The sequence below is a fragment of the Adiantum capillus-veneris genome, chromosome 6 (assembly GCF_014529385.1).
Source record: "Adiantum capillus-veneris isolate H3 chromosome 6, ASM1452938v2, whole genome shotgun sequence".
In the NCBI taxonomy this organism is placed as follows: Eukaryota; Viridiplantae; Streptophyta; class Polypodiopsida; order Polypodiales; family Pteridaceae; genus Adiantum; species Adiantum capillus-veneris.
In genome coordinates, this window is record NC_140936.1 from 163,063,861 (window position 1) to 163,085,936 (window position 22,076).

The 22,076-nt window shown below is 40.8% G+C and overlaps 1 pseudogene; it reads left to right on the forward strand.

Moving 5' to 3' along the window:
- Positions 1-1,209: 1,209 nt before the first annotated feature.
- Positions 1,210-11,268, forward strand: LOC147456640 (ruBisCO large subunit-binding protein subunit alpha-like; annotated as a pseudogene).
- The last annotated feature ends 10,808 nt before the right edge of the window (positions 11,269-22,076 follow it).

Genomic DNA, 22,076 nt, shown 5'->3' on the forward strand with positions numbered 1-22,076 from the left:
GCACTTTTGGTACTTTTAGGTACTATTTGAAAGTGTTGCAAAAAGTGGCTTTGGTAGGTTGATTTTGCTAGTTTTGGTAGTTTTGATACTTTTAGGTACTATTTGAAAGTGCTGCAAAAAGCTTGTTTGGTAGTTTGATTTTGGTAGTTTTGGTACTTTCAGGTACTATTTGAAAGTGCTGTAAAAAGTGGCTTTTGGTAGTTTTGATAAGGTTTGGGTAGTTTAGTTTTGGATTGAGGGTATTTATATGTTTTTGGTACTATATGATTCTTGAATTTGGTAGTTTTGGTGGTTTTGGTAGTTTGGGTTCTGTTTGGTAGTACTACTTAGAAGTACCAGTCTCGGTATAACTTCTTGGTAGTTTTTGAAACTAATTGGGACCGCTGGTTGTCAACAGGCTGAGTATGACACTCTGGAGAAAAAATGGAAGGAAGGTCAAGAGCATATCCTATTTGTGAAGGAGATGTTGTCTGATATCAGGCTTGGAAAGAGGTTCCTGCTATATCCTAGGCCCCAGGTTAATGATTCGAAATAAATGTGATCCCGGTGTTTGGTATGTGTGTTGCATGCGGTGAGCCCTTGGAGTGCGCACATGTAATCAGAACCTTCATGCTAGAGTGCGGACACCAGTATCATCCCTTGTGCTTCAGTGCGTGCTCTGTTACAAAGCAGGGATCAGTGTGTCAAGTCGGGTTGTAATATGGTAATCTCTGATTTGGAAAAGTCTTGGGCAAGTGGGATTCAAGTTGTCAAGAGTAAGTATGTGTGAATTTTTGAATACATGTGTGCACTTGCAACTCAGTGAGGTTTTCATACAAGTTAGTATGTGATGTCTTTATTTGTGTTTGCAGAGGAGGAGGATGCTGCAGTTGCTGACCAACACGCCACAAAGTCGACTGCAAGTCGAATATGGGACGTGGATGAGGTGACAAGGGAGATATCAAATGTTCTCCATGATCTAAAGCTAGGTAATTCTGTAGGGAAAGACAATGTGACGGGGCAAAGATGTGAGGAAACAGGTGATAGCGAAAGTAAAAGTGACGGGACAAAGATGTGAGGCAACAGGTGATAGCAAAAGTAAAAGTGAGGAGGAGGCCAGAGATGATAAAAAGACACGTGACAGCAAAAGTAAAAGTGAGGAGGAGCCCAAAGATGGTAAAAAGACTAAGGACAAGGAGGAAGATAAAGTCCCTATTGTTGTGGAGCTGGATGCGGAGGAAAGCCAAGATGTTGCCAACACAAAGCTCGATGATGCAACGGCCAAGAAGGGAGACTCAAGAACCCAAAGGGACGGAGGAAGAAGCCACGAAGGGGGGTGTTGGGGAGGGGGTGGAATCCACAAAGGGGAGTGAAGGGGAGGCCAAAGAGGGGTCGGAAGGCAACAAAAATCGGAGGGAGGCCGAGGATGAGCAGGAAGAAGTACTTGTGAACGATACTGTTGTGGACAGCACCGACGGAAGCGTTGACTCTACTGCTGTCGATGCTGTTTCGAAGCGGAGAGGTGATTCCCCTGATTTCATGACCCTGCAGGAACTTTTCTGTTTGCAGAGAAAGAAGCGCAATCGTGTCCGCGTGATCAATTATCCAGTGCATGCAAACTGTAGCTAGTGAGAATCTGTTGTATTTCACACTATGTGCTTTTTAGTGACTGAGTCAACTTGATTTTTTGGCCCTGAGCTTTATCTGTTCTCTCTATCTGGTCTGTGTTGGTATGTTACCTTTCATTACATTATTGTTTCAGTTGTCCTCACTATATGTGCATTAAAGTACCAAATTTGGTACTTTTTGGTACTGTTGAACTTGGGTGCACGTCTGTCCACTATTACAGTACCAATTTGGTACTTCTTGAACTTGCTGTTTCGGATAGTCCTTATCACTTGTGCAATACAATACCAAATTTGGTAGTTTTTGGACCAGTTTTGTGTTTTAGATATGATGTTTGCACTGTGTATTTGTCCCCACTCATTATGTTTGTTGGTGTTGTAGTAAGTTGGTGGCTAAACGAGACACCAGCAAGCACATTGTTGCAGCCTGATGTGGCTGCTAGACGCGGGCGGATGATTGTGCTTGATCTTAATGGCGTTCTAATAACCAGCTTCAGTGAAATCCCTGAGGAACTTGAGTGCCTGCCAAAGGAGCACATGCCACGGGTAGTCTATCTCCAAAAGGATGTAATTTGTCTTGTAAGGCCGGATGCGGAGCAGTTCATCCCACGGCTTAAACAGAAAGCCAGCTTAGTGTTGTGGTCCTGCTATAGAAGGGAAAAATTGTTACACATGGTGAATGCGTGCTTCCCCAACCATAGAAGGCAAAAATATTTTGCAGGTAAAGCATGCCCGCTTTGAATGTTGCAGGACATAAGTTACGCATACCTCTAACCTCGTTTTTTGGCATTAGCAGATATTCTCTCCCAAGAGGACTGTGAAATATGGCGGCCCCGTATGTCGGAGGTGCCGGTTGTGCCCAAACACATGGGCGATAAGCCCGTTTTTCTGAAGAATCTACGGACGCTGTGGGCAAGGCACCCGAAGTACGATGCAAGCAACACTATTCTTGTAGATGATTGTAGATACAAGTCTCTTAAAAATGACTATGAAAACTGTATGGCAATCCGATCATACGATCCCATGGTAGTAGGAACCGATTACCCGTTTTACTTACTGGATTTTGTTTTGCCTTGGTTGCTCGGGTGGATAAGGGATCGGTAACCAACAGCGTACACTCGCAAAAACCCAGTCTTTGACACTGAAGATGATATTTCTGGGTACATCACTAATTACTTCATACAGATGGAGGGGTACTCCTATAAATTTGATCCCCCGAGGTAGGAGATTGCCATAATCATGTAAATAGTGGAATTTTGTAACCCGATACTATACATAATGGAAAACCACTTTTCTTGTTCAGACTGTCTTGGTATCTTAATCTCTACTATTGGAACCTCTGACTAATTCTATTGAAACCTCTTGGAGCTAACCAGGTTGCCCAACATTTTAATTTTTGAGGCAGATAGCATCTATGTTTGGTATACCTTTCATATTATCAACGTAGTTCTAGACATTGCTCAAGGTGGTCGTATCAAATACGAATAGAAAAACTAAAAAATACCAAGAAATAAAGTAAACCAAAAGTGATACAGCAAGTTCAAGAAGTACCAAATTGGTTCTGTAATAGTGGACAAACGTGCACCCAAGTTCAACAGTACCAAAAAGTACCAAAGTTGGTACTGTAATAGTGGACAGACGTGCACCCAAGTTCAACAGTACCAAAGAGTACCAAATTTGGTATTGTAATAGTGGACAGAGAAGCACCCAAGTTCAACAGTACCAAAAAGTATCAAATTTGGTACTTTAATGCACATATAGTGAGGACAACCGAAACAATAATGTAATGAAAGGAAACATACCAACACATAACTAGATAGAGAGAACATATAAATCTCAGGGGCAAAAAATCAAGTTGACTCAGTCACACTAAAAAGCACATAGTGTGGAATACACTTGGTACTGTTGACTACCAGATTTGGTACTATTGACTACCGGATTCAGTTGTTCAATCAGGGCTTCTCATTGCCTTCAAGTAACATGGATGCACCTTTGTCGCTCTCATCATCATGATATGGCATGCTATTGTATATCTTGTCATATACTTCAGTAGACAACTTGTATTGTAAAATTTGACCTAGGGATCTTGCAATAGGCTCCATCGGGAAATGTATGGCCCTAACAAGATGTGAGTAGATCATTACTGGAGATGTGTGATCCAATAGCCGGTATGTATCAGCTTTTTCTTCAACTTGGCCATAAAAAAAGCCTTCAACACCCTTCCCTCCTCTAACAATTTTGTTATGCCACTTATCCTTTTGTGCTTTCACCATTTGGTACAACACTTCTGTGCATTTGATGATGTAGAAGTCTTTGTTTGCCTTAGCTACTTTCATTGCAAAATTATCCCCTATGGATAGCATGCCACTTAACATTTTAGGGCATCCTTCATATAGTGGTGGCAGGTTGGACACTTGGCTCATCGAAATCGATGTTGAATCTCCACCCTCCTCCTCGTCATCTAATTCGTCATCCCTAATTGTATCCTCGGACTCTGGCAATGGTTTGATGCAAACATATTTCCATTCTTCAATGTGCATTCTGTTCCTGCATCTTCTCCACAACCCACGCATACACAGATCACAAAAGCATGAAAGTGATCGAAAGCGTATGGCGGTGTGGTTGTCCTTTGAATAGCCATCAGCACAATGAAATGAACGTGAGCCAACGATGCGCTCACAGTCCCATCGCAGATTGCGCTGCACTTCATCCGTGCCAATAAGCCAAAAGAATCTTTGCGTATTACACCTCTGAGACTGTTCTCTTGGCTGAAAAGTTGCTTTCAAAAAGTTGACAACATCGGTTGCACACTTCATACGCCAACCATCTAGTTTCAATTCCTCATGCGTCAAAGTTCTCTTGATGACTGCCCCTGCCCCATCATGCTCACCTTTTCCATGGCCGGATGCAGAGAAGTTATGCATCATGTGCAAGCTTGTCATTTGATAATACGTGGCCACAAAATAGTAAGGTCTACGGGCCTTGAACTGTGAAGCAGCACCATCTGACCAAACCCAATGTTGTTGTAGAGAATGTCCTCGTTCTTTCAGCCACTTGTCATGCAGCAAGAAACAATGTTGTACAAACAATGTGTCATGCTGCTTGTCATCCAATATGTAGAAGTGTAGCGTCTTCTGTGTACTACCTGCTGCATTTCTTAAATAAGTGATGTGCCCAAGTATTGTGACTTGGGTAGACCACCAATGCATTGAATGAATTTCATTCTGAACTTTAAAGGAATAATTCTTCGCAAAGTCAATAACAGATACTACAACGTTGCTAGGAAAATTTTGTAAACAGTCCTTGAATTGTTGGGCTTGCGAGCGGAAGACAAAGTTGTGTCTGATGAAGCCTGTCAAATGGGTTGAAAATAGGCTAAGAAAAGTCCCACTTTTCATCCGTTGCACAATCAAGTCCTTTCTCTTCTTCTCACTCCCACCTTCGTGAACCTGTCTTGTTCCAACCTCCATGAAAACCTTCACAGACACCTCCTTGCTATCCTCTGCTATCTCATCGGGACAAATTGTCAACCTCCGTACTCCACATTATGAGTAGTCCTTTGCATGGTATTCACAATTTGGAGGCTTTGGGCACATGATGGATTCCCACATAACAGTGATGTGCTGACACACTGCTTGGTTTGCAAAACACGTTCCTCTCTCATCACCTCTGCAACAAACGGAGCAAGTGCAAAGGTGACCTTTCCTGTGGTGCCCAAACTTGTTCTGCCGCATTTGATTAAGGCCTCTTTGAAATAGAGCATCTGCACATGAACCACACAACAACAAGTATTTCTGTTTTTCAACTTCCATACAAAGTATGGCTTCAATGCCTCGAAGCATCTAAGAGGCACTACCACTGTTGGGTGATCCTTCTTGAATCTTTGGTACAGCTCAACCTATGGCACAAAAACAAAACGATTAAAAAAAAAACCAACTTCATAGTACTGGTAAAATTCCACTACTGCAGTGGTGCCAAAACTGGCTTTAGACATTTCCAAATATGGTATTGTAATAGTGGACAGACGTGCACCCAAGTTCAACAGTACCAAAAAGTACCAAATTTGGTACTGCAATAGTGGACAAACGTGCACCCAAGTTCAACAGTACCAAAAAGTACCAAATTTGGTACTGTAATAGTGGACAAACATGCACCCAAGTTCAACAGTACCAAAAAGTTCCAAATATGGTATCGTAGATTTGGTACTGTCAGTAGGCTTTGGTACTCTATAGATATTATTTGGTACTCTACATATAGACTTTGGTACTATCAGAAGTGTGGGGTACCCTGTAAATAGACTTTGGTCCTATAGTGGTAGGCTTTGGTACTCTACAGATAGGATCTGGTACTCTTCAGAGAGGATTTGGTACTCTATAGATAGTCTTTGGTGGTATCCGATGAGTTTGGTACTCTATAAATAGACTTTGGTTCTCTATACATAGGCATTGGTACTGGATAAATAGGTTTTGGTACTCTGTTGAGAGGGTTTGAAACTCTATGGATAGGCTTTGGCACTCGATCGCTAGGATTTTGTTCTCAATATACCGGATTTGGTACTCTATAGATCTGAGTTGGTACTCCATAGATAGGCTTTGGTACTCGATATACTCTACATATGTGCTTTGGTACTCCATAAATAGCCTTTTGTACTCGATAGATAGTATTTGGTACTCTACATATAGGCTTTGGTACTATCAGAAGTGTGGGGTACCCTGTAAATAGACTTTGGTCTTATAGTGATAGGCTTTGGTACTCTACAGACAGGATTTGGTACTCTACAAAGAATATTTGGTACTCTATAGATAGTCTTTGGTGGTATCCGATGAGTTTGATACTCTGTAAATAGTGTTTGGTTCTCTATACATAGGCATTGGTACTGGATAAATAGGTATTGGTACTCTATCGAGAGGGTTTGAAACTCTATGGATAGGCTTTGGCACTCGATAGCTAGGATTTTGTACTTGATATACCGGATTTGGTACTCTACAGATCTGCTTTGGTACTCCATACATAGGCTTTGGTACTCGATACACCGGATTTGGTACTCTACAGATGTGCTTTGGTACTCCATAGATAGCCTTTGGTACTCGATAGATAGGATTTGGTGCTCTACATATAGGCTTTCATACTATCAGAAGTGTGGGGTACCCTGTAAATAGATCCTGGTCCTATAGTGATAGGATTTGGTACTCTACAGAGAGGCTTTGGTGGTATCCGTTGAGTTTGGTACTCTGTAAATAGACTTTTGGTTCTCTATACATAGGCATTGGTACTGGATAATTAGGTTTTGGTACTCTATAGAGAGGGTTTTAAACTCTATGGATAGGCTTTGGCACTCGATAGCTAGGATTTGATACTTTATAGATATTCTTTGGTACTGTAAACACCCTCTGCTGTATAGCAGACTACCAAATTTGGTACTGTCTGGACCAAATAAGCCTTAAGTAGCACCAAACAAGATGTACAATTACTAGAAGTTGTTGGTACCTGAGATTCGTCGAGTAGATGTCTAGGATGTTTGACAACACTTTTCCTTCCAATTCTCATCTTGCATATGTCTTTCTTGTTGGGTGAAAATCTGCTCTCTGATGTCCAAAAGGCATATACCAAATCTCTTGTTTCATTGGTAGTAACGGTTCCTCGTGGCAATTGTCTCTCACAAGCACTCAATGGCAACACTTCATCTTCATCTTTATTCTCTAGCCGTGAGCTTGCCGCAGCTATATTCCTTCGATGGATCCCCAGGATACTAGCCATTCTGGATTGGTTTACTGATTGTGAGTTTGTACTATTGTTTAGAATCATTGCCAAAGATCTTCTCTTTACAAAAAGGTCACTTGCTGAACGAGGGACCTTGATTTGAGTCAAAGTGTTGCGCACACCCGATACAACAGTGTCTTCGAATTTGCTGAAATTTGATGGTTGCAACAAGGAAAATGTCTGGTGGTCCACGAGTTGTCGGAATATTTCCTTCTTCTCATTCTTTGCAATCCCTACTGTTTGCTTGCGCCAACATCGATCCACCGCTGCACAAATGTTCTTTCTTGACCTGGCTTCACGTAATCCAAGAGCAGACGTAGGATGTCTTTCCTTGCTTCTCTGTGCGCGTTTCTTTGCAGCCCAATAATCACAAAGAAAAGCCTGATTATCGGTACATGTAGCTGGAATACAAGTGCTAATGGAATTGATGTGCATCTGTTGAACATTGCTTGGGCCACCTTGTACCTCGTCAAAAGAGAGGAACTGTGCGTCACCTTCCATCTCGTCGATAGAGAGGAGTTTTGCATCACCTTCTACCTTTGAAAGAGAGGTCTTGAGCATCACCAAGCCACTAATCTCCTGTGCTACTATCCATTTGCAAAGAGAGAGAGAAAGAGAGAGAGATAGAGATAGAGAGAGAGAGAGCTCTCGAACACAGTAGCTCGGTCTCTATGGAGGTGGCAAGGAAGACGAGAAGGTTCAAAACTGAGAGAGACACACAGGGAGAGGGACGTATGAGGGAGGGAGCGAGAGAGAGAGATCTGCTGGAGTGAAAGCTCCCAACCGTAACCCCACCCCCGGGCCCTGTCGTCACCCCCCACGTCTTCTTAGGATTGCATGCTTCTAAAGTTAAAAAACATCCACTTAAAAAAGAAGTTTATTTGCCCTCCCCAATTCCAAAAAAATGCCCATGGTTTTTACACACAAGAATCACCAAGCATATGTTGTGTCAAGGACACTACTTTTTGTACCACCAAACCATGCTTTGACCCTCGTAACACATAGATACAAATGACTTAATGAGATCTTCATACTTTTATCATTTCCATCTATTACATTGAATTCATATGTACATTTGATGTGCTAGCTCTATCATTACCCCTCTTTTGCACACGTTGCGTTGGGGCATAAGTAGGTTGTAACCCAAAGGCTTCAAGGTAAAGCTACAATACATTTGGTGATTCTTACAGTTTATGCTCTTCCATCCACTTTGCATCCATAGGTGGATGGTTCTTGAACTTCACCAAATAGCGTCTTGCAACCTGTCCTTTTAACTTTTATGTCCTTATGTGCCAAAACTTGCTCAGGTACCAGGATCTCATCAAGTTCCTCAACGTTTGGTTGATCCTCATCTGGCATATCTTCTGGCACATCACCCACGAAGGGTCTTAGAAGACACACATGAAACACATTATGAGTCTTCCACACATGAGGAAATATCACTCTGTAAGCTACATCGTTGATCTTGTCAAGAAATTGAAAAGGCCCATAGTAACGCATGCTGAGATTAGGAAACAACCGTTCCTTGCCCTTCATCTTCTTTAACCTTGCATTTTTGAACCTTAACAGAACGCAATCACCAGGTGGTAATAACAATTCATGACAGTGGTGATCAACAACTTTTTTCTGTTTTGCTTGAGTCCTCTCCCAGGCAATTTTAATTTTCTTGTACATCTCATCCATGTTCTCAACATATCGATCTGCCTCAAAGATCTTGTCCTTTGTATGCAAAATGGGAGGAACCTTTTTGCTGCCTTCAACAATCTCAAAAGGTGTCTTGCTAATCAACGATTGCATTTCCCAAATTTGATTGTATATCCTCTGAAGGACCATCAGGTGTTCTTATGCTGCACAAAAATAAGTTTCACTTTGTTGACACAAATATATTGATATCAGACGGAATCAAAATTGTTTCATTGACCATGTTTATTGTAAGCAATAAGAAATTAAACACTGTTTCATTATACAGACATCCTTCATCGAAACTCTCGTCCCTTTGGCAAGCACTGGATAAAATTTTGCACGCATTGGATATGACCACAGAAACCATTATTGCAGGAGATTTCAATATAGATGCAAACAATAGCAATAGTTGTTACATTTCTCTACAACATTACATGGCACTGTATGGATTCAGACAAATAATCAAAGAACCAACAACAATAAATTACTCAACATTGGATCACATTTGGATCAACTCAAGAGCAAAAGAACTCTCATGCGGGACAAATTATTGTTATTGGTCTGATCATTCCATCACTTACATTATCTTGCCTGTGAAGTTTGGCTTCACTTCTCGGCTTGTTTAACTCCCCTGCAGATCGTCAACTTCTTCAGCTCTTCTCTGCAGTACTGACAATCGGCCTCGTCCTCTCTGTCCTCTTGCTCTCAACCTCGCGCAGTTGCCTCTCAAAAATCTAGCTTCTCGTCCTCCCACGTGGCACATGACCGTTCCTTTGCTCATCTTTTTTATCGACGCCTCGCTTTCACACAGTAATTTTAGAGCAGCGGCACATAGCAAAGCGAAGGGCTCTCTCTAGATGCAATCACCTACACATGCATCTTTTTTTATCGATGACTTTCTTTTCACGCAGTGACTTCAGAGCAGCGTGGACTCTTGGAATGCACAGATTGCAGCAGGGCAGAAAACTCTACTCCAACTGCAATCACCTGTGCAACATGGTGAAGGCATGTGGCTCTACACATGCATCTTGAAGGCATGTATAGACAAAACAGTGACGACCATTAATTGTTCAAGAGCTGGAAAAGAAATCTCGACCTGTCAAGGGCCATGATGATATCAAAGCTGTGGCGACTATTTCTTCTAGTAATGATGATGCCATAGGCACCATGATTGTTGATGCCATCGACAAGGTTGGTCTAGATGGTGTGTTGTCAATTGAATCATCATCGTCCTTTGAGACGACAATCACAGTCGAAGAAGGAATGGAGATCGACAGGGGGTATATCTCCCCTCAATTCGTGACTAACAAGGAAAAGCTCATTGTGGAATTTGATAATGCAAGAATCCTTGTCACTGATCAGAAATTAGCCACCATCAAAGACATTCTATCAGTTCTAGAGAAAGTTTCACAGCTGAATGCTCCTTTAGTGATTGTTGCTGAGGATGTATTAGGAGAAGCTTTAGCAACTCTGGTGGTGAATTAGATGAGAGGAATCGTGAAATTGGCTGCTCTGAAAGCACCAGGATTTGGTGAGAGACAGAAAGCCTTACTGCAGGACATTGCCATTGTCACTGGTGCTGAGTTCATAGCCAGTGATCTTGGCTTGAAGCCTGAAAGTGTTACTGTTGAGCAGCTGGGGATTGCCCGGAAGGTGACAATGACCAACAACTCAACGATCATTATCGCCGATGCAGCCACCAAGGATGAAATCCAAGCTCGCATTGCTCAAATCAATAAAGAACTTGCAGAAACCGACTCTGTATATGACCAAGAAAAGTTTCCGAAGAGAGTGGCAAAGCTCTCTGGTGGGGTTGTTGTCATTAAGGTGGAAGCAGCCACAGAGGTTGAGCTGGAAGATAAGAAACTCATAATTGAAGATGCAAAGAATGCTACTTTTGTTGCAATTGAAGAGGGCATATATTGTTCCGGGTGGAGGGGCAGCCTTTGTTCACCTTTCTGCCTTGGTCCATGGTATCAAGGACACAATTGTAAATCCTGAAGAGAAGCTTGGTGCTGATATTGTACAAAAGGCTCTATCAGCTCCCGCTACTTTGATTGCAGATAACGTAGGGACTGAACGTGCTGTTGTTATTGATAAGCTTCTTGAGAGTGATTGGGAAATCGGTTACAATGCTATGACTGACAAGTATGAGAACTTATTGGAGGCTGGTGTCATTGTTCCTGCAAAGGTGACCAGATGTGCATTGTAGAATGCCGCCTTTGTCACTCGTGGGCATGGTTCTGACAACCCAAAAGTCCATTGTTGAGGATGGCCCGAGCTGCCATGGCTGCCAAACAATGCCGGATTTGAAGAGAGAACAGTAATGGGGGCGAGGGCAAACGTCTGGTTGTCCCCTTAAAACCCATTCAAAATTCTGGCTTCTCGTCCTCCCACGTGGCACATGACTGTTCCTTTGCTCATCTTTCCTTATAGCATAGCAGTCCCAAATCAAAAATCTGGCTTCTCGTCCTCCCACGTGGCACATGACCGTTCCTTTGATCATCTTTTTTATCGACGCCTTGCTTTCGCGCAGTAATTTTAGAGCAGCGACACATAGCGAAGCGAAGGGTTCTCTCTAGATGCAATCACCTAAGCATGCATCTTTTTTTATCGATGCCTTGATTTTCATGCAATGACTTCAGAGCAACGTGGACTCTTGGAATGCACTGATTGCAGCAGGGCAGAAAACTCTACTCCAACTACAATCACCTCTGCAGCATGGTGAAGGCATGTGGCTCTACACATGCATCTTGAAGGCATGTGGTTCTACACAAGGTGCTTATATGGGCACGAAAATTCACAATTATATTGTTATTCAGAGGCTGTTGAAAAAAGAAGTCGTGCTTGGCTTTTTCTTTGTCGATATGTGTGCCACTCAGCACATGCAAAGCGAGGGTCTCTCTCCAGATGCAATCACCTATGCAGGATGCTGAAGGCATGTCGCTCTACGCATGCATCTTGAAGGTGCTGGCAGGGCACAGAAATTCACAATTATATTGCTAATCAGAGGCTGTTGAAAATACAAGTCGTGCTTGGCACTATCTTGGTCGATATGTATGTCAAATGTGGTGCGCTTGAGAAAGCACAAAAAGTGCTTGAGAAGCTTCCTATCCAGAACGTCGCCTCTTGGAATGCATTGTTTGCAGGATGTGCTCAACGAGAGCAGGGCTATAAAGCTCTAGGTTATTTTCAGCAGATACAAAGCGAGGGCCTCTCTCCGGGTGCAATCACCTACACATGCCTATTGAAGGCATGTGCCTCTACTCAAGATGCTGATATTGGTAGAAAACTTCACAATTAGTCGAAGACTCTTGAAAAAAGATGTTGTGCTTATTACTGCCTTGGTCAATATGTATGTCAAATGTGATGCGCTTGAGAAAGCACTAAGTGCTTGAGGAGCTCCCTGTCTGGAATGCCACTACTTCCAATGAATGCAATGATTCCAGAATGTGCACAATGAGAGCATGGCGAGCGTCTATGTGACTGTCCTCTTTTTTAACGTTAATCAACTATGTGGTCTCTCTCTTGGTCGATCTGTATGCCAAATGTGGTGCGCTTGAGAGAGCACAAAAATTGCTTCAGGAGCTTCCTATCTAGAATCTCAGCATTGATTGCGGGATGTGCGCAATAAGAGCAGGGCCAGAAAGCTCTTGGCTGTCTTCACTGGATGCAAAGCGAGGGCCTCTCTCAAGATGCAATCACATAAGCATGCATCTTTAATGCATGTGGTTATACGCAAGATGTTGATATGGGCCTTGGGCTATTTTCAGCAGGTGCTTGAGGAGCTTACTATTCGAAACAACGTTAACTGATTGTGGGATATGCACAATAGGAGCAGGGATAGAAACCTCGAGGCTATTTTCAGCGAATGCAAAGCGAGAGCCTCTGTCCAGATGCAATCACCCTACACGTGCATCTTGAAGGCATGTGGCTCTACGCAAGATGTTGATATGGGCTTAAAAATTCACTTTGATATTGTTAGTCAGGGGCTGTTGCAAAAATTCCGTGTTTGGCAATGCTTAGGTCGATAGTGTATGCCAAATGTGGTGCGGGATGTCGTCTTTTGGAATGCACGAATTGTAGGATATACCCAGAAAGGAAGCTCTGGGCTGTTTTCGACAGGTGCTCGAGGAGCTTACTACTCGGAACGGCGTGAAAACTGATTGCGGGCCACACAACAAGAGAAGGGAAAGAAAGCTCTAGGCTGTTTTCAGCGGATGCAAAGAGAGGACCTCTGTCCAGATGCAATCACCTATACGTTCATCTTGAAGGCATGTGGCTGCACGCAAGACACTGATATGGGCACAAAACTTCACAATAAGTCTTAGACTATTGAAAAAAGTGGTCGTGCTTGGCATTATCTTGCTCAATATGCATGCCAAATATGGTGCGCTTGGAAAAACACAAAAATTCACATCAGTTTTAGTGGTATCGTGTGGCAAGGAAGCACTACCTTGCTCGATATGCATGGCAAATATGGTGCGCTTGAGAAAGCATAAAAAGTGCTTGAGGAGCTTGCTGTCCGGAATGTCGCCTCTTGTAAGGCACTGATTGTGGGAATATATTGTTAGTCAGAGGTCGTTGAAAAAAGATGTCGTGATTGGCACTGTCTTGGTTGATATGTATGCCAAATGTGGTGAGCTTTTGAGATAGCACAAAAAGTGCAGGAGGAGCTTCTTGTCCGGAATGTCCTCTTCCAAGGACTACACTAATTGCGGGATTGCGCAACAAGAGCAGGGCCAGAACTCTCGAAGTCCAATTATCTACACAAGCATCTTGAAGGCATGTCGCTCTACGCAAGATGCTGATATGGGCACAAAAATTATATTGTCAAAAAATATGCCGTGCTTGACACTGTCTTGGTCGATATGTATGCCTACTGTTGTGTGCTTGAGAAAGCAAAAAAATTGCTTCAAGAGATGCGTGTTTGGAATATCAGCACTGGTTGTGGGAAGTGCGCAATGAAAGCTGGGCTCGAAAGCTCTAGGTTGTTTTCAGCAGATGCGAAGCGAGTGCCTTACACACAACAGGAGTAGGGTCAGAAAGCTCTCGGCTATTTTCAGCGAACTCAAAGCGACGGCCTCTCTCCAGCTGCAATCGCATACGCATGCATCTTGAAGGCATGTGGCTATACGCAAGATGCCAATATGGGCTTGAAAATTCACTCTCATATTGTTAGTCAAGGGCTGTTGCAAAAAATTGTCTTGCTTGGCAATGCCTTGGTCTATACGTATGCTAAATGAGGTGCACTTCAAAAAGCACAAAACGTGCCTGAGGAGCTTCCAGCCTCGAATGCCTCTCTTGGAGTCCATTGACTGCGGGATACACGCGACAGGAGCAAGATAGAAATCTCTCGATTTTTTTCAGTGGATGCAAAAAGCTCTGGGGTGTTTTAACCAAATACGAAGGGAAAGCCCACCCCACCTCCAGTATGCACCTACTGTGCTCAAAACCAGTATGCACCTACATACTCAAAATGGTCCTCTACCACTGTAAAAAAGAGCCCTCTTGGCGCTTCCATACCAAAGCTTGGTAACGCAACTTCAGACTTTGCAATGTCCACTCTGCCTCAACTATCATGTTTGTTTCGAGCAGTGCTGTTATACGGAAGCTTAAAGGCAACCTGCGTGCCTCGATGATAATCAATCTATCGTACGGTGAGTAACCATTACTATTTATTGATTTTTGACACTGAGAACGCAGTTAATGAACTCACTGAAAATGGTGTGCTGTCGTGGGAATGGCACGTTCCCTCGTATTATAAAAATTGGGGAGGACTGTGCAAACTCTCCCATGCAAGGAGACTTACATGTTTTCTTTTTTTTTGAATCATAGAAAAGGGACAACAAACAATTAATAACATTAACATCTTGTATGATTACAAACATTGAGCTCGATAAAAATCTAACCCTCCTTGTGGTTTTTTGCGAGGTAAACCGTTGAAAGACAAGGTGGATTTTCTCTAGATTATCTTTGAGCAGATACAATGTGAGTGTGTTTCACCAAATGCAGTGACATATGTTTAAGCATTGAAGCTTGTGCCACAATCAAAGCTACGAAGCTGATTCATGATGAGATTCTAAGGCAGCGGCTTTTGCAAAGCCATGTCGCGCTGGGTGGTGCGCTCATGGACATGTAAATTTGAAATGTCGTCTCTTGGACAATGTCACTCATGGATGGGAAGGGAAGAGCTGTCTTCAAATTCAAATCGCCTATTATTGCACCTTCTAACCTTGTTGCCTTACGCAAGAAATCAACATGGTTGAGAGAATTCATGACGAGATCACCATATGAAGCAGCTTTGGGTGGAGTCTTCAAAAACTATTATCCACAAATTAATCAAGAACCATTGCATGCCAAACTTGCATGCGTGAAAGGTATCAAGCTCTCTCTCTCTCTCTCTCTCTCTCTCTCTCTCTCTCTCTCTCTCTCTCTCTCTCTCTCTCTCTCTCTCTCTCTCTCTCTCTCTCTCTCTCCATCCCTTTTCTTTTTCAGGGATATATACTCTTGTTGAATCTTCGAATGACACAATCACGAAGATTCAAGACCATCGCGTTGTAAACACAAGACCATGTCTAACTTCGGGTCATAGGATTTATAGAAAACAAAGCATAATCTCTCTCTCTCTCTCTCTCTCTCTCTCTCTCTCTCTCTCTCTCCCCTCCCCATTGTCTCTCTCTCCCTCATAGCCCCTTCTAGGTTCTAATTACTTCGTTAGTACATAGCAAGATTCAAAAATTTTGTTTTCTCTTACCCTTGGACTCACTTCAATCCAATACAAATGCAACTAACAAAGCACTCTAGTTTTTTACATAGCTTTTCTCGTGTGTTGTCTGTTGCAGTTGGCGCTCACTTTATGCTCATCCACCACTTCTTAACCACCAACACTGCCTATAGTTGACGCCGACGATGATCCCCGTTTTTTCTCTGCTCGACGACTCTCTATCTCCTGCTGCTCGACAGTGCACTTTCTTGAAAGACCTGCCAAAAAACAACCTCGTCAACCTCGCGCTGGCGTTTGATAACAACCCTTGACAGCACGCTTGACCCTGCTTAGCTCGATATTAATATAAAGCCTTGCTTTTTTGAAAGCTTCATACTATAAGTGACCATTCACACGCCCCTTGTTCCCTTGACCCAAACTCCCCCATCAACTTTGGCATACAACTAAACCAAGGCACAATTAAGAACTGTGGCCACCAATCTCATCATGAATGCACACCAATGCCTTGCACAATGCCAAAATCCTTTAACCCTAAAGCACAACTGATTTTGTTCAAGAACATGGCATCACTTTGCATCTGCTAGAAACAACATTCTAAATATGAAGCTCCTCAAGAAGTTTTCGTGCTTTTGTGAGCTCTGCAACTTTGGCTTGATTAACGGCCAAGCATTGTTGCTGAGTAAAACCCTTGACATACATAACCACCAAAGCATTGATAACCGAATATATTATATTGCCGAGCATCTCCCTGTAAGGTTTCTCACTCCAAAACAGATAGCCATTGCGTTGTTATAAAATACAATTGCCTTGCCTTATTGGTGATCACATAATCAATGAGCTCCAAATAACACCATCCTGAGCAATAAAATCCTCAACCATAAAGTTCACTGCTTTTGGCATACTTATCTACCATTTATGGTACTCTAGAACACTGCACTAAAAAACGATAATTCTTTCATAAAAAAACCTAAAATTTCTTTTCGTTTTGTGTGTTTTCTTTCAATGAACGCAAGGTGACAACGGATTTCCCTCGTCCACTAGAATAAGAAAGCGGACTTACTTTTCACTAAAAAGCATTCAAAACATGAAAAGCTAAAAATAGCGTGAAAGACGCTCGAAGAGCATAAAAAGATGAAAAGCATGAAAAAGATTTTAAAAAAGTGATTTTTTTCAAAACTGAACCAAACATGCGTCTGACATATTGAAACATAGAAACGACCTTGCTTTTCACTTTAGAACCTTACAATAGTACCAAACAAGCATTTCAAACCAAAATCTGGTAAAACGGATATTGAAATCTATTTCTATTATTTTTAAAAGAGATCCAAAATTTGAGGATCTTACATCCTCCCACACAGGAAAAATTTGAAATGTCCTCACCTCGACATGAATTCTGGGTAATTTAGTCTCATTACATCATCATGTTCCCAAGTAGCATCTTCCTCGGGATATGTCGGCCATTTAACAAGGTGCTCAATAATGGTCCAATTGCAAAGAGGCTTAGTTCTACTTTGAAGGATAACTTCACTATATACTTCAAAAATTTCATTAGTAGAGGTAGATAATAGAGAATCATCAAGAATGTGATGTGGATCAGGTACATATCTCTTGAGCAAGCTGACATGAAAAACATCATGTACCTTTATATGTGGTGGTAACAAGAGTCTGTAAGCTTTTTCATTGATCCTCTATGTTATCACAAAAGGTCCACAATATCTATCACCGAGCTTCTTACATTTACCCATTGATAAAGAGCTACATTTGGGATTCACTCTCAAAAACACCATATCTCCTTCTTCAAAGAGTCTACTAGATCATTTAGGGTCAGTGTGAGCACTCTTAATATATTATCATATGAGGTCAATCTATAGTTGCATTTCATCCAACATTTCTTTGGATGCTTGAACCCGTATGAGAGGATCTGCCCATTTTAGTGGAGTAAGACGCTTTTGTTGATACAACGCTTGAAAAGAAGACATCTCAATTGAGCTTTGGAATGAAACATTATACAAAAATTCAACCAAATACAAATAACCATTTACCTTGCCCATACATACAATAACCTCTTAACACGTCTTCAATAAATTGATTGGTTCTTTCTATCTGCCCATCATTTTGTGGATGATAAGTAGTACTAAAGGCGAAATGGGGTCCTATGGCTGAGAATAAAGCTTTCCAAAAATTTGAGGTGAACTTTACATCACGATTAGAAATTATATGACGAGGTAAACCATGATACATGAAGACACCTTTCATGAAGACTTGAGCTATATCCTTATCCATAAATGTTGTCTTGAGTGAAAACAAATGGTTTATTTTTGTAAGCATATCAACAACCACAAAAATAGAGTCATATCGTAGAGGTGTAGGAAGTTTTGTAATGAAATCCATGGATATGAATTCCCATTTCATTTGTGGTGCATCAATAGGTTGAAGCTTACCAGGGTATTGCACTCATTCAACTCTAATACCTTGACACGTTAAACATCTTATAACATAGTTCAACACATCATACTTTTCCTCATAGTAGTGTAAGTCTTAATGTATCTTGGATGTCCTACAATAGGTATATCATGATATACTCGTAGTATTTGAAGCTTGATCCCACCTTGATTTGGGATTCAAAGATGGTTATTGAAGTAAAGATCATTATCTTCAATATGGAAGCATTTGATTTTACTTTCTTGCTTCTTCATGCGATTATCCAAGTTCATTAAGTACTGAATCTTTATGTAATGTTGATCTTGAGACATACCTTCTCAAATGAGGTCAATTAAGGAGGTAGTAGAGGTTGTGAAAGCCGTTACATTGCTCTTTCTACTTAAAGCATCAGCCACGAGGTTTTCCTTTCCAGGATTATATTCAATTCCAAATCATGTTGGCATAATAACTCCATCTGTCTTTGTTGCCACATATTAAGATCAAGTTGGAAGTAGATTCATTTCAGGCTTTTATGATCTCAATGTAATTTAAATATCCTTCCATGAAGATAATGACGCCATAATTTGAGAGCATGCACAACGGCCAATAATTCCAAGTCATGCGTAGGATAATTCAACTCATACATAAGTAACTTATGAGATTCATAAGCTATTGGCCTTCCTTCTTGAGATAGAACGCCACTGATTGTTTGCCCATTACGTTAGTGAGCACAATGAATATCTTTGAGAAGTCTAGAAGCTGTAATATCAGAGCATTCACCAAAGCTTCTTTGAGTTTCTCAAAACTAGCTTTATTCGTGACTGTTACTTGATTCAATCCATGATAGTCAATACAAAGACATAGAGAATCATCATTCTTTCGATTAAAAAAGAACAAGAGTACTCCATGGAGAAACACTGGTTCAAATGAATCCTTGTTCAAGAAGTTGAGTCAGTTGCTCTTTGAGTTCCACAAACTCACGTATTGGCATTTTATATGATCTACTAGTAACTGTTGAGTTCTTGCAATAAGCTCTATTGCATGATCAACTTCACACTTAGGTGATAACTATGAAAGTTCTTTGGGAAATACATCATGAAAATTTGTTGGCCATTTGGGTTCAGGCGTGTCTGTCTTTTTCTCTTCTGTAGGATTAAGCTTTACAGCAAAAATCATTCCAATTGAGCTTTGGAATGAAGAATTATATGCAAATTTATCCAAACACAAATATTTGGTCTATTTATCTTGCTCATGCATACAATAATCGCTTAACATGTCTTCAATGATTTGATTGGTTCTTTCTGTTTGTCCATCAATTATTTGAGGGTGATAAGCAGTACTAAAGGCTAATTGGGTTCCTATAGCTCATAAATCATTCCAATTGAGTGTTGGAATGAAGAATTATATGCAATTATATACAAATACAAATACCTGGTCTATTTATCTTACTCATGCATACAATAATCTCTTAACATGTCTTCAATTATTTGATTGGTTCTTTCTGTTTGTCCATCAGTTTGAGGGTGATAAGCAGTACTAAAGGCCAATTGGGTTCCTGTAGCTCATAATAAAGCTTTCCAAAAATTTGAGGTGAACTTTGCATCACGATCAAAAATTATATAACGAGGTAACCCATGATGCATGAAGACACCTTCCATGAAGACTTGAGCTATATCCTTAGCCATAAACACTACCTGGACTGGGAAACAAATGGGTCATTTTTGTAATCATATCAACAACCACAAAAATAGAGTCATATCCTAGAGTTTTAGGAAGTTTTGTAATGAAATCCATGGATATGCATTTCCATTTATTTTGTGGCCCATCAATAGGTTGGAGCTTACCAGGGTATCTAACTCGCTCAATTTAAATACATTGACATGTTAAACATCTTGTAACATAGTTGAACACATCACACTTTAGTCCTGGCCAAAAAAAAACTTTTTCTTCTATTAGTGTAAGTCTTAATGTATCTTGGGTGCCCTGCAATAGGTATATCATGAGCTTCATGTAGTATTTGAAGCTTGATCCTACCTTGATTTGGGATACAAAGATGGTTATTGAAGTAGAAATCATTGTCTTCAACATGGAAGCCTCTGATTTACCTTTTGTGCTTATCCGTGCAATTATTCAAGTTCATTAAGTACTGAATCTTTATGTAATATGGGTCCTAGGGTATAGATTCTCAAATGAGGTCAATTAAGGAGGTAGTAGAGGTTGTGATACCCACTACATGTTCTTTCTACTTAAGACGTCGGACATGAGGTTTTCCTTTCTAGGCTTATATTAAATTCCAAAATCATATTGACAAAATAACTCAATCCATCTCCATTACTGCATATTAAGGTCAGGTTGGGTGTAGATCCACTTTAGGCAATTATGATCTGTATGTAATTCAAATCTCCTTCCAAGAAGATAATGTCTCCATACTTTAAGAGCATGCACAATGGCCAATAATTTAAAGTCAAGTGAAGGATAATTCAACTCACGCATAAGGAACTTACGAGATTCATAAGCTCCTGGCCTTCCTTCTTGAGATAGAACACCACCAATTTCTTGTCCAGTTGTATCAATGAGCACATGGAATGTCTTTGAGAAGTTTGGAAGTTGTAATATTGGAGCATTGACCAAAGCTATTTTGAGTTTTTCAAAACTAGATTGAGCACGTTCATTCCAAGTAAACACTTTAGCCTTCTTAAGTGTATTAGTCAATGGAGATGCAATCTTAGCATAGCCTTCAATAAAAGTACGATACCATATTGTCCAACTAAGAAAGCAATGTACTTCTTTTATTAAGTTTGGTGTAGACCAACCTACAATAGATTTGATCCTACTTGGATTAGTAGAAACACCATCCTTGAACACAATGAATCCCAAATATAATCTACCTTTTCATTAGTGAAGAAGGTGCATTTACTACGCTTAGCATAAAGTTGGTTTTGATGGATAAGTTTAAGTACTGATGCACATGTTGTTCATGTTCTCCTATGTTTCTTGAGTAAACCTGGATCTTGTTAAAAAGGACAAGAACAAAATCATCAAGATGCTCTCTAAACACGTTGGTCATTAGACAATTAAAAGTTGTAGGAGCATTTGTAAGTCCAAAAGGCATGATGGTAAATTCATAATGTCGATAATGAGTGTTGAATCTTGTCTTTGGTATATCCTCCTCCTTGATTTGGATTTGGTAATACCCTGAGTGAAGACCAATTTTTGTGAAGATATAAGCTCCACGTAATCAATCAAGTAACCCATCAATCCTTGGTAGTGCATACTTATTCTTGATTGTTACCTAATTTAATCCATGATAGTCAATATTAAGACGTAGAGTACCATCCTTCTTCTGATTAAAGAAAACACGAGTACTCCATGGAGAAACACTGGGTGGAATGAAGCCTTGTTCAAGAGGTTGAGTAAGTTGCCCTTTGAGTTCCATTAACTCAAGTAATCACATTTGGTAGGGTGTACGAGCAATTGGTTGTGCTCTTGGAATAAGCTTATTGCATGATCAACTTCACACTTAGGTAGTGACAGAGTGAAAGTTCTTTGGAAAATACGTCATCAAATTATGTTAGCCATTCAGGTTCAGGTGTGTCTGACTTCTTCTCTTACGGTTAAGCTTTACTACGTAAATCATTTCATTCTTCCTGTAACTCTTTGTAAGTCTAGTAAAGCTCACTAGTTTAAGTTTAGGTTTCCCCCGTCTCCTAGTAATTGTAACTCTGGAGTTTTGGTTATTCACAAAAGTTAATGAAGTATCTTTACAATGTATGTGAGCATCATTGGCCTTAAGCCAATCCATTTCTAGGATTCTTTTATAGATTCCTTTGGGTAAGACTCTAAAGTTTGTAGAAGTGTTGTGAACATCCAAAAAGAAATTC